General features: G+C 35.5%; 1 protein-coding gene across 2 annotated transcripts in view; it reads right to left on the bottom strand.

Moving 5' to 3' along the window:
- The window catches only part of CACNB2 (calcium voltage-gated channel auxiliary subunit beta 2), a 416,652-nt gene that overhangs the window by 332,530 nt on the left and 71,174 nt on the right, over window positions 1-12,948 (bottom strand). The window lies entirely within an intron of this gene.

The raw sequence follows: 12,948 nt of genomic DNA, 5'->3' as shown, positions 1-12,948 counted from the left end.
AAACAAATGGAAGGAAATTCTGTAACACATTTACACACTTTGACCTAGACATTTTAATACTACAGTGGAGTAAATTTCAAACATCTTAAATTTGGATAAAAACATAGGATAATCTTGTAAGAGTGAAATTAAAGCATTCAGTATCTGGAAGAATACACTTATTCCCTGCTTTAAAAACACTGAAAATGAGTATGCTTCTAAGATGTTTTTAAAACCTCTGAAAATCAAATAATTATGTGTTTATGAAAAAGGTTCTAAGGGAGGCTATTCCTTTTTAAAAAAATGTGGTTCTCTGTAAAGTTGATTATTTTTTGCCACAGTTTAAAAAAATAAAAACATTATTGAATTAGAACTGTCTATAACAATGTTTATAAATACAAGAAGGAATAGATGAAGAATCTGTGATTCCATTAACTCCTTCCTCCAATTTAGATGGCAACCTGTCTGTAACTTCAGAGAATATTTCTGGAGTTATTTGAAAGACATTGCATAGGAGGTGCTATCTAAGCAGGGAAGGAAGATGGGAAGTAGAAGAAAGATGATTCTATGAGACAAAAACTACAAAAATGTGAGACCATCCTTAAAAAGACACATAGTTCTTGAGATGATAAGAAGGGGAGCAACTAACAGTCCAGTTTCCCTGGAAAAATGTATGAAAGGAAATCAAAAAAGGTTGGGGACAGGCAGATTAGGAGTCTTTTACACCAAGTTGTAGACTGTATGGGTTACCTTGGTGACAATAAGGAGCCACTAAAGGATTTGCAATGAAGGTGCCACATGGTCAGTTTTGCATCAGTTTTTAAGCAAAAAGCATTATTTCCAAATCTGGGCTAAACACTGGGGAGGCTGAGAAAAGCAAAAGATAATCCCTGATGTCAGGAATCTCAAAATTGAATGTGCAAAACAGCATGAAAACAGTCATGTACAAACAAGATATACACAGCATAAATTGAAGATAATCAGCAGAGGATATTATGGAAAATAGTGAAGGAGAGAGTTTGAAGTTCATAAAAATGCCCACTTAGAGGAGTGTAACACTACTGGATTGCAGAATATATGGGATTAGTATGAGCATGGTGGAAGAAGCTGGAAAGTTTTGAGGGAGCAAGGTAATAGAAATTCAATGGAGTTTATGGAGAGAGAGAGAGAGAGAGAGAGAGAGAGAGAGAGAGAGAGAGAGAGAGAGAGAGAGAGAGAGGCAGAGAGAGAGAGAGAGAATGTGTGAAGAGTCAGAAAGAGAAAGAGACAGAGTCACAGAGACACACAGACAGAGTCAAAGAAACACGTACAGAGACAGATAGACAGACACAGACAGACACAGAGACACAGTCAGAGAAAGAGACAGAGACACACACACAGAGACATAGAGACAGAGATAAAGAAGAAACAGATGGGGGGTAGGAAAATCAACCAATAAGTGATTTCAAAAGTCCAAGTGTGAGGTGAAGAGGACATTCAACATAGTGTGACAGAGTAAGAGGAGAGGAGAAACAAATGAGGAATGTCATGAAGGTAAAATTAACAGAACTTGGAAATGTTGGCCATAGGGGGGTAAGAAGGAGAAGTCAAGGATAACACCTTAGGTTAGGAACCTGGATAATTGAGTACAAGGGCACTGGTGATACTAAGTCATTTGACTATTATAAATACCCAGATTTACTATAAAGGACACATGAAGGATGTTACTACCTGCATCCAGAGAAAGAACTGATGAATAGAAGTATGTACATGGTTTTGTCTAATGGTAAACATGACTAGGGCAGGGATAGGAGAGAAGGAAGGAAAAAAAGAAATTTACCTGATAGCATTATTATATGTTTAAAAGGAATAGGAAATTGTACATAATAGGTTTTCAGTTTCATGTGCACTTATCATTTTAATTATACTTTGTTATGAAATTCTTGCTTTATTCCATAAATTAAAAATAAAGTAAATAAAAATTTTAAAAAGCAATAGAGAAAGTTAGGAAAAAGTATGGGTCAAGTTTTGGGACTGTGGACCAGTCACTGCCCTCTTTGCCTCCATTTCCTCATCTGTGCATGAGTTGGAGAAGGAATGGTAATCCACTCCAGCATCTCAGGCAAAAAGAACCCAAATGGGGTGATGAGGAGTTGGACGAGCCTGAACAATAACTTAACCACAATAGCTTTTGGGAGAAATAATAGTTCGGTTTGGAAGAAGTTGAGTTTGAGATGTCTTAAGGATATCCAGTTTGAGATGGTTAATAGGCAAATGGAAATATGAGACGGGTGATTGGGAAAGCAGATGGGGCCACACAGATTTCAGAATCGTCTGCAAAGAGATAATTGAATCCATGGGAGCTGATGGCATTGTCAGGTATACTGGCACAGAAAGAGAAGAGAAAAAGATCCAGAACATAGCTTTTTGGGGGACACTTATGGTTAGTATGAGTGACTTAGATGAAGATTCAGAAAGGAGGCTGAGAAGGGGAGAAATAATATCATGGATCCTAGAGCAAAGAGAATGTAAAAAGACAAATGACTGATGAGTCTTAATCAGAGAGGTTAAGAAACATGAGGTTTAAGAAAAATTTTATTTGACCCTAACATTTGCATAAGTATGTTACTGTGCTTGATGGTACAGTGGATAGAGCACTGGGCTTGGAATCAGGAGGATGGAGTTTGAGCCTGGCCTCAGGCATTACTAGCTGTGTGACCCTGGGCAAGTCACTTAACCTGATTGTCTCATATCCAGAGCCATCTCCAGTCATCCTGATCCATATCTGACCACTGGACCCATATAGTTCATGAGGAGAAAATAAGGCTAGTGACTTATCACAGCCATTCCCTCACTCAAATACAATTCATGTGCTTGTCATGGCATCTTCTCCCTGATGTCATGGTCTTCTTCAAGAATGAAAGATAACAATTACTTAACAGTACTTTTTATAAAACAGTGCTTTTAATAAAAAAAAAAACTTGGAATTTTCTTTTTTCCTTTTTTGATTTGAGTGCATTTCTGTATTTCTAAGATAGCATTACCAATATATATCAAACTTGTTTTTTTGGGGGGAGTGTTCAGAGTTTGTGAATTCTCAGTGTAGAGAATACTGAAGGTGGAAACTCCCAATAGCAAGGTGGATCAGCAATTCCCAGGTAATTTACGATCTTAGAGCATTGCCTAGGGTCCTGAGAAATTGCATGACATTCATTTAATCCAGGTATCCCTGACTTGAAGGCCAGTCCTTTGTCCACAAGCTGTCTCTCTTTCAAACATGTATCCTATTGAATTTCCTATCTTAAGGAAAAAGCAGTATGATATACCAGAAATAGCACTGGATCTAGAGTCAGGGGAGCTACGTTCAAATCCCACTTGTGGCACTAACTAGTCATTTGACCTTGGACTTGCTACTAAAATCTGCAGGCCTTGGTTTCCTCATTTGTAAAATAGATAGCCAAGGAGTTCCCCTTCTCCTCTAAGAATTAATTTTCAAGGAATAATATGTCTAAAATATGAAAGTAATTTGAGTTCTATTTAGATATTCTTAAAGATGCATTATAAGAATGGAAATTGAGAATGTTGTGCCTCAAATCCAACATCTCTTCTATGTAACTTGTGAGTAATCCAGCAAGAATGCTAATTATCAAGTTGCTACCATTGCAAATTGACTTACCATAATAAGATTACCAGGAATATTAGATTTCAACGAATAATATAGGAAGCAAAGGTTATATTTCTTGAGTAATACAAGTCCTCCAATAGGTAACTACTCTATTATCAATTTACAAATGAATCCATGTTCACCTTTTCAACTTAACAATTGGCAGCCACGTGTCACCTCATGCCACACTTTGTTAGTTAATGTGCAATCGATATGCTTCCTAATAGGCACAGTCATGGGAAATACAAATGAGACTTTATACAAAGCTACATGTAGCAACCCTGATCATGCCATAGCAACAGGGAGAGATTGATGTAAAAAGTGTTGGTTACTATAGCAACTATCAGATGGACCATCTGTGAGAGGAATCCTGGCAAAAGCAGCAAAATGGGTAATTTTATATACCTCTATAGCTCCCATTGTACATTTAAATGTGATAGAGTTTAATGTTTCACTTTATTCAATAAGGACATGTTTATTTATTTCAATCTGTCATATAGTATTCTAACTGATGAAGAGGTGGGTCCCTTCCTCAGATAGTCCTTTGAAGAAAAATGAGTCAGGACAAACCCAGAGAGAACTGCTAGACAGCTGTTCTTCTGAGTTGTTGAAGGCCAAGTAACCTCATGATCCTTTTTCGTTGGCTTTTTCTAGAACATGTACTCTCTCTGATCCATTTTCACAGGCTTGTCCAACTCCTTTCTATTTTCCTTCCCACTCTCCATCAGTCATGAGATCTTTCCCAACCCTCTTCTTTCTGATCTTTCCTATCCCTGTACAACCTTAAGCCACAATTTTAACCTGTTCCTCTCTTTCTAGACCCCAGTTTCTTTAAAAAATATATCCTTGTCTATGTAATCTTTTAATTGCTACGTAATGGCATATATGGAGGCAATTCCCCTCCACTACTACTTATTTGAATCTTCTGTATTATTGGTAGTAATAGTAGCAAGTTTCTAATAAGGAACAGAAGTGGAAACTTTTTCTAAAGAAAGAGGCAATAATATGGCATACCTATGTACAATCTCCATATTTTATTTTATACAACTATGTGGTTGGAGCTCATGTATATAAACAATACATACTTCTGAAAGTTGAGATCATTGAGCTTAATGCACTGAAATTAATTTGTTAAATGAAAATAATTTACTTCATTTAAAAAATTCAAAAGGATTCTTTTCTAATTTTTCCAATAAGGACATCTCCATTAAATTAAATATATGGGCAATGGAGGTGAGATGACAAGGTCATCCATGATCAAATCATTTTTCCTCAGCCTACTTGGTGAAATTATAGTTGGTCAATCAACATTTCTGATGTGTCCATGTTGCTGTGCTAAATCTGAGGATATAAAAAAGATAGTCTGTGTCTTCAAGAATTTAGTGGAGTTTACGAATTAATTACAGATGGGAAGGGACAAGGGGAGGGGTGAAAGAGACACCAAAATGTTAATATTTTAAGTGAAGTGCAAAACAGGAGGTTCAGTTACCTTTTTAGAGGTGTGAACAAATTCTACATTCAGACTTGATAGAATCAGAATCTGACTGCTACCCATGGGAGAGCCAAGAAATGATAAAATTGGTGCTAAGGAAGGAAATACAAGAGAAGCAAAGGACATCGGTGACCTTAGTAAAAGCTTAGCTAGTATAGAGTTCATGCTCAACATGGGTAGTCTCCTACTGCCATTTTGTCAGAGTAGAGAAGGCCTTCTCCACCCCTAAGGAAATCATATCTTGTAATCCAGGAAGCTTCTATCAAAGTGAACCAGATTCTTTTAACAGATTCTATTACTTGTTTCCTTTTTGGTGTCATAGGATTGAGGTAGGGGGTGACCATAGGATCACTTAGGGATTATCATCAATGAAGAGCACCAAAAAATTCTAGGCTATCACATGGAAGTCTGTCATCTTTTCAAAAAATTCAAGTAATGTGTACCCTGGAATCTCAGCAGTTTCTGGATACATACTCCTTGGCATGGCCTCTGCCCCCCCTCTCTGTGTGTGTGTGTGTGTGTGTGTGTGTGTGTGTGTGTATTCATTCAGTTTAGCTCCATGAAGAAGCAAGGTAGTAGACAACTGAGAAGAATGAACTCAGTAGTTGGAAAAGAAAAATAGATGTAAAAAAACCTACCCTTTGAGAGGAAATCATTTGTCATTTCTTGGTGTATTTCTATTTTCCTTCCCACTCCCCATTAGTTATGAGATCATTCAAGAAATCTACTTTCCAAAGAGGAGGTTATGTACCAAGCAGAGTGGTTAAGTCAGATAGGTAAAGACTGGAGGAAGTTTGTTGATAAAGTTAGTCTTAGTTATCAGGGGTTGAACTGAAGAGAGGAACATGCCCCAGTGCAACGGCTTGATGAGCAGAGATACCAAAACCAAGAGAGTGGCATGAGATAACCACACACACACACACACACACACACACACACACACACACACACACACACAAACACACACACAGACACACATCAAAGAAAAGGTATCACAGATTCTGAAGAAACAGAAAACTAAGTTGTCAGCAATGTGCATTCTCTATTTGTGCAATTAGCAACAGTGGGCTCTGTATGCATAATCATTCATCTCAATGATGCCACATATGTTTGTGAGAGAGTAAATCCCATGTTCATAGAGAGAATTTTTTTTTTTAAATTTTACTCCTAAGATGCCATTTTAATAAATGGCTTTGCTTTCAGTTCATGTCAGATAATTGAAGATAAATACATTGGTTGCGGCTCATGAGCTATAATAATTTTAGGAACATAACTTTCAGAGGATCTTGAATTAGAGGTAGTCACTCTCTCTATAGGGGGTACTATACATTTCTATCTGATGTGACAAGAATTATAAATTTCTATGCAAGGGGGATAAAATGTGCTTCTTCAAAAACAAATACTATCCACCTAATAAAAATTCATCAGAGTGTGTAAAACTAGAGAGATTTTGAGCCAACTAGCCAAGTTAGCTGATTTAACTTAACAGATAGTTTTTACAAGTTGCAAGAGTAAAATTTTTTCTGAAATTACATGGCCAGATTGTTGCTATTCAGTCATTTCAGTCATGTCTGATTCTTTGTGACCCCATTGGGGTTTTCTTGGCAAAGGTACTGAAGTGGTTTGTCATTTCCTCCTCCATTTGATTTTATAGATGAGGAAACTGAGGCAAATCGGGTGAAGGGATTTGTCTACTCACATAGCTAGTAAGTATCTGAGACCTTACTTGAACTCATTTCCTGATTATAAAGTTTTATCCACTGTTCTGTTTGCCTTATTTCATTATGTCTCAAAATTCTCAGAATTTAAAAAAATGCATCCAAAGACTCTTGTAAGTTGACTCCTCTAAGTTAAGAACTTTTATACTACATTATTTCTCAAGTTTCTAAATAGATCTAAATTATGATTCTTTCCAACTGACAGATGAAGAATTAAATACTTTGTGTATATCTAGTTGACCTAGAGAAAAAAAAAAACCTAAAATTTCTAGATTCTCAGAGCACTGTATTTTCATGAACTTATGATGCCATTGTTTTGGTTTTTATTTTTTTTTTGTTTGTTTTACAGACATAGCACTAAGTGTTAATGAATCATTCCAGTTAGATGGGAGGAGGGGGAGGGCAGACTGGTTTTATTGTACTATTGCTTCCAACATCAGATAACTAAGCAGTTTTAATCATTCTAAAAAGCAAGTAATAAAACCAATAGCAACAGTATTTCCTTAAATATTTGATCCAATATAACACACACAGAGGTCATAAAACTATTCATAGGCAATGTTGATTTTCATTTAAACTTCTAGAATTTACAAAGGTCCTGACAAAGTTTCATTTAAACATTCCATTCCCCTTTCAGACTTCTTTATTCTGTGATCACCTTGAGGGCTTAAATGATGTTTCAGTCCCCACATTAGTCATATCAAATAAAGAGTAATGTTTATCTTTGCAATGAGATGTAAACCTCTATAATATTCCTTGGGTTGCTCAGTTATGTAACAACTGAACATAAAAGGAGAAAAAGAAAATAGGCAATGATGGGAAAGATTGACAAACTACTGGCAAGTAATTGGTCAGGGGTAGTGAACAATCAATAGCTAGTAAAAGAAATGTAGTAATGGTTAGGGGACCAGTTACTCTACAGATGAGCAGACTGAGGATATCGGGGTTACAAGGTCTACTCTGAGTAGAGGAACACAGTCCATATGCTTAGGCAAAGATGTCCTTCCCATAAATATGTCCAAGACTTTGTAGTTATAGGAGACATCTGTGTAATAATTTCTAAGGGAAGGTATCATTTTCTATAAAATAAACAGACATGGGCCAAGAGGCATCTGCAGTCTAAATTTCCAGGTATCTACTGTATTGAAAAATAGCATCCTGAGGCATCCTGGTGACATAATAGATAGAGCACTGATCCTGGCGTCAGGAAAATCTGGACACATTAGTTGTGTGACCCTGGGCAAGTCACTTAATCTTACTTGTGAAAGAAGAGAAATGGGAGAGGGAGAGGGGGAGGGGGAGAGATTACAAAACATAGATTTCAAACTAAGATCATCTAGACTGACCCCTTCATTTTGAAACTAGGGAAACTGGGGGCCAGAGAAAGGAATTAACTTGACAAATGTCTCACCAAGTTGGGAAATGAGCCTATCCCTTTTGACTACATTTTCAGAGTTAAGTTAGTACAAAGAACTCCCATATGCATTTTTCATAAGCACCCACCACCTATAGAAACAATTTGACCTTTTCCTACAATGAAGGATAAGATAAGATCACAGATTTAAAGTTGTAAGGGAATTTGGATATTACTAAAGTCAACACTTCATTACTTTGCAGGTGAGCAGACTGAGACCCAGAGAGTTAAAATGACTTGCTCAGGGTCACACCATTAATGAATGTCTTGAGGACAGTTTCATATTTATCTTTGTAGATCCAGTCTCTAACACAGTTCTTCATATATAGTAGGTACTTATTGAATGTCTGGTATTGAAATGAATTAGTACTGCTCTAAAGTCCCATTCCACCAAGCTAGTTTCTAACAGGATCATAATGAATTTTTTTATCTTATTTAATTTTAATTTATGGAAAAACCTGGCATTTTCATGACATAGTATAGTTTTTTAAGAAGATGATTGTACATAAAACTAAAAATATATTACATACAACTTGCTGTTCCTTTTAAATAGGTAATAAAAGTATCACATAAATTTCTTTTTATCCTTTCTTTATCATCTCCTCTGCAATCATGCAGAAATTTATAAAATTCTGATAGACTATTGAGATCACCCAAGGCTAATTCTCCCATCTTAAAGTTGACAAAGCAGACTTGTCTGAAACTAGACAATTGATACATATCAGAGGAAGGATTTAAATCCAGATAATTATAACTCTTAATACACTATTCTTTCCATTACATTTGACAGAATGCTTGTTCAAGGGTAAATAATGTACAAAACTTGAATTAATAAATAAATGATAAGCTTATCACAGAAATATGATACTAAGTAATGAAAAGTTTACAACTATGTCCACTTAACAAACCTTCCATTAAACTTCACTCAAGTCGCAATTTCATCCAACAAATATTTATTATGCCCCTTATATTTGCAGGACACTATTTTATGCATTAGGGATACAAAGACAAAACAAAACAAAAACAGTTCCAACCCTCAAGAAGTGTTCATGTTTTTTGAGGTTCTAGAGAGGGTGGTAAGGTGCATGATATGTCATTGCTGTTTAGTCATGTCCGACTCTCTGGGACCCTATGAATTGACAGTCAGTAGTGTAGTGGTCTGCCAATCCCTTCTCCAATTTTATGTAGCCAGGGGTTAAGGGACTTTCCCAAGGTTAAATAGTCAATAAGCTTCTGAGGTCAAATTTGAACTTTGGTCTTTCTGTGTTGAGGCTCAGTCCTTTATCCACTGTGCCACCTAACTACCCCCCAATAACATTACTATAGATAAGAAAATTAAAAAATTTATCTTAATTTCATCTAAATTCATCAAAACTCATAAGTCACTATAAAATATGCCATGACCTCTGCAATATCATTAGAAAGTTTATTTCAACATTACTTGAACACCAACAAAATATTTACATACAAGTAGCTTTCTGTAAGCAAATAAATGTTAAGAAAGTAAAAAAAAATCATTATGCTCCTTTGATGATAACTCTGTCTATAATACATGCTGGTGGAATTTAAGAACAGATATTTAATTTTAAAGGAAAATAAAAATGTTCAAACAACCAGTGCAAAAATACTGTAAGCAGTATACAACATGAAACCAATTTAGAAGCTTTTGGTATAATATTTCGCATCAAATTGAATTTCTTTGATCTTGAGTTTTTGTGACCTTTAAAAGATTTGTGTGTGTGTGTGTGTGTGTGTGTGTGTGTTTTCCTTACATATCAATAGCACTGCAAAAGAAAGCCAACATGGAATTAAAAAAGGGGAAACCCCATAGTTTAATCTTGCCCTTACAAATTCAATATCAAAAAAATTTTAGATTTCTAAGAGGAGCCAGATAATAAATAAATCCAAATGTCTATTACATAAACCTAAAAGTCTGCTTATAATAAAATAACTCCAGGGTTTCTTCATTCCTGCTCCAGAGGCTACACAATATCAAGGAAAAGGTGTCAAACTGTTTGTCCTAACCAGACACTTATCAATAAGTCATCTATTCTTTTTTTTTTAATTTTTGCAAGGCAATTGGGTTAAGTGGCTTGCCCAAGGGCAACACAGCTAGGTCATTATTAAGTGTCTGAGACCAGATCTGAACTCAGGTACTCCTGACTCCAGGGCTGGTGCTCTATCCACTGCGCAACCTAGCCACTCCATAAGTCATCTATTCTTCAGGGTCACCCCTTGGAAAAGTGACCCATCCTGTACCAGAAGTCTTAAGGGGAGTTCACAATGAAATCAACTGGTCAGTCCCATCATTTTTGAAGAAGTATAGACCAATAGAAGAGCTAAAGCTCAGGTATTACTTCCTGACACATTACACTTGTGTAATTATGGGTAGGATCATTGGCAAGGAGAAAGAGGAGGAAGAGAAGAAAGAAGAACAAGGAGAAGAAGAAGAAAGATAAAGGAAGAAGAAGGAAAAAGAAGAGAGGAACAAGAAGGAAGAACAAGAAAAGAGAAGGAAGAAGACAAGGACAAGGAAGAAGAAGAAGAAGAAGAAGAAGAAGAAGGAAAAAGAAGAGAGGAACAAGAAGGAAGAACAAGAAAAGAGAAGGAAGAAGACAAGGACAAGGAAGAAGAAGAAGAAGAACAACAACAACAACAACAACAATAATAATAATAATAATAATAATAATAATAATAATAATAATAATAATGGAAGTTTAAGATTTGGAAAGCATTTTGAAAATATTACTTCGGTTTTAATTTTAAAACACCCTGGAAATTGGTGCCTGGTATTATCCTTATTTGAAATTGAGGTAGATTAGAGGTTAAGTGACTCGCCCAGGGTCACACAGCTAGTAAGAGTTCAAAGAACAGATTTGAATTTAGGCCTTCCTGACTCTGCTGCACCCCCCTCACTAAATCTGGAAAGGGACTTCAGAAGTCACTTAGTTCAAACTTTTCATTCTACAGGTGAGGGGACTAAGCCAAATGTATTATATGATCAAGGACATGAATGTTATAAATGGAATTCAAGTCCTCTAACTACAAACCCAAGATTATTTTTATGATCCTATGTAACTTCTCTGAGGCTCAGTTTTTTTTACACTTATAAAATGGCCATGAAAATGCTTATACTAACTAGGTGACAGGGTCATTGTAAGAATAAGTGTTCTGTCAAAATTCAAGCATCAAATAAATTAAGTATTACAATTGTTACTCTATACAACATATCTACATTACAGGGCTGTTGTGGAGGAATAGCTAGAAGTATAAATGAGAGTATAGATTTAACCTGGAGTCCTTGAACTGATTTTTAACAAATATACATATTTTGATAATAGTATTTCAAAGTAATTGGCTTCTTTGTGATTCTATACATATTTTGTTTTATGCATTTAGAAACCCCATTATTTTGAGAAGAGCCCTCCCTTTATGGACTTCTAGACTGCTGAAGAAACCCATGATGCAAAAAAGGTTAGGAACTCCTCATCTATAATATACTATTTATGCACAGATAACCAAATATTATTGATCTAATTTTACAGGTAGGGAAATTGAGATTCAGGGAGGATAAATAATTGTCCCTGGTCATATAACTAGTAGGTACCAGAGTCAGGTTTCAAGTCCAGTTCTCCTGATTCCAATTCTAACATTGAACAATAGGGCAATATGGTAACATGAAAACAGAGTGTCATTTCTCTAGATTTGAAAAGTCACTAAACTGAAACTACAGTAATGGGATGAGGCAGAGAAAGGGGGCAGATTGAGGCAGCTAATGATGGAGTACAAGTGATTCTAGACTTAATATTTACTGTCTGACAGCCTTATTTTTCTGGTTTGTAAAATGGGGATAATAGTATAGACCCTCCAGAACTATTGTGAGGATAGAATGAAATAATTTTTGTAAAGTGCTTTGCAAACTTCAATGTGCCATTTATAATGTTACTTATTAGTAACTATTATTAATATTATTGACCAACTAAGTCTTTCCTCAGTAATCAGCTTGATGAAATTATAAGGTGTTGACTTTTGAGGTCATTTTCAGTTTCAAAGAGCTTTCTGCCCCATACCATCACTAAGTGAACTGGATTATTCAAAGTTTGTACAAATAATTTATACAGAAATGTTTTCCTGGATTGCACATGAATAACTGCTAATCAGGTTGTTTATTGCCTTGGGGGAGGAAGAGAATTTAGAATTCAAAGCATTTTAAAAAACATTTTAAAATCATTTTAACATGTAATTGGAGAAAAATGAAATATTATATTAAAAACTCTGATTCACTTATATATTATAATAGGGCAACTGAAAAATAGTATACCTTATAATTTTACCAAGCAGAAAGAAAGTGGGACTCCAATTATCAGGGGTTTATGATCAACTCCCCCCACCTACTGAACTATAGTGACACTATTCCCCTTTTATCAAATCAAAGTGATACATAATTACCATCCAATAGAGGTCATATAATCATGACAGTAAATGAAGATGAGAATTTGAGGTTCTTTTGATTCAGAGAAAGGGGAAATAAAGAAAAATGAATACTTTATTATCACAAGCACACAGCACACTCACAAGAACCATTTTATCCTAGTCAGCTCATATGTACAGATAAAAGAACAGACAAGGACCTAGATAAAAATGGCATGGAAGACATGCCAAAAAAAGTATATTTTCACTAGGAATTTCTAATTATGCTTTA

The sequence above is a fragment of the Macrotis lagotis genome, chromosome 7 (genome assembly GCF_037893015.1).
Source record: "Macrotis lagotis isolate mMagLag1 chromosome 7, bilby.v1.9.chrom.fasta, whole genome shotgun sequence".
NCBI classification, from domain to species: Eukaryota; Metazoa; Chordata; class Mammalia; order Peramelemorphia; family Peramelidae; genus Macrotis; species Macrotis lagotis.
Note: the sequence above shows the minus strand (reverse complement) of the source record. Positions and strands in the feature narration are given on the sequence as shown.